This window comes from Lepus europaeus, chromosome X (assembly GCF_033115175.1).
Source record: "Lepus europaeus isolate LE1 chromosome X, mLepTim1.pri, whole genome shotgun sequence".
Taxonomy (NCBI): Eukaryota; Metazoa; Chordata; class Mammalia; order Lagomorpha; family Leporidae; genus Lepus; species Lepus europaeus.
Window position 1 is genome coordinate 102,216,443 of NC_084850.1, and position 1,225 is coordinate 102,217,667.

At 49.1% G+C, this 1,225-nt stretch overlaps 1 pseudogene; it reads left to right on the forward strand.

Moving 5' to 3' along the window:
* Nucleotides 1–408: 408 nt before the first annotated feature.
* On the forward strand, nucleotides 409–907 carry LOC133753609 (transmembrane emp24 domain-containing protein 2-like; annotated as a pseudogene).
* The last annotated feature ends 318 nt before the right edge of the window (nucleotides 908–1,225 follow it).

The window sequence follows — 1,225 nt, forward strand, 5'->3', positions numbered from 1 at the left end:
TAGAAGTGAAGATGCCAGTTGGGATACCCACATGCCATACTAGAGTGCCTGGGTTCAGGTCCTGGCTCTGCACCCAACCCCAGCTTCTTGTAACGTGCACCCTGGGTCCTGGTCACCCACATAGGAGAACTGGATTGTGTTCCTGGTTCCTGGTATTTTGGGAGTAGACCAGTGAATGGGAGTTTTGTCTGTTGTATTCTCTCTCTTTCTCTACTTCTCAAATAAACAAATAAATAAGTAAAATAGTAACAGTGAGGTAAGACATGACCGGGAACTGCCCTGGCATCCTCAACTCAGCCACATGGTATCAGTTAAATAAAGCAAGAGAGGGTAGACGATAAATAAGATCTGGAAGCTGCAGTCCTGGTCCTGGTTTCGGCCCCAGCCCCGCTATGGTGATGCTTGCTGGCTGCTCCACTGGCCACACCCTTGGGCTACTTCGTCAGCATCTATGGGCAGGCCAAGGAATGCACCTTCCTGTGAATCATCTCAGGCACCAAGATGGGTCTCATTTTTGGGGAGGCCGAGGGCAGCTTCCTGGACATCAAGGTGGAGATTACAGGAGCTGATAATAAAGGAGCCCGTGAGTCCAGTGGGAAATACATATCTGCCCCTCACATGGGTGGAACGTCCAAGTTGTGTTGCAGTAACAGTGACCACTGTGACTCCAGAGATAGCGATGTTCACCACTGCCCTTGGGGAGAGTCAGAAAGCACAAGACTCGGAAACAGGAGCAGCTCACCAGAACAAGCTAGAAGACACGATGAATGGGCTGGCAGTGGCCAGGACGGCCGTGAAGCAGCAAGACTCGCACAGAACAACAGGGGTCCTTTGCTCCTTCCCTGAAGCTCTTGTTCCGGTTGCTGTGACATCGGGACGGATCTACAACCTGAAGAGGTTTTTCTGACGTCCACAGGGTTGTTTAAAAAGCCTTTTCCTGATGATCTCAAACTCCTAATCCATGGTTTACCCAGCACCCTGATAGTATTTTGCTGGCTTTAGAGTACACCCTCAGACTGGGGGCTTTCACATTTTGATTTTGATTTTTGCTTTAAAAAGAAGGCTCCTCTGAGTTTTGACGGTGAATCTGAATCGGTGAATCGGAGGCTTTGGCCACCTCCACTTAAACTGATGACAAAAGCAGCTCATGATCATTTTCTGGTTTCTACCTAACCTTGGCAGAAACCTTACTAAAAGCCAACTCCCCAGGTGTTTGAGCAATAGC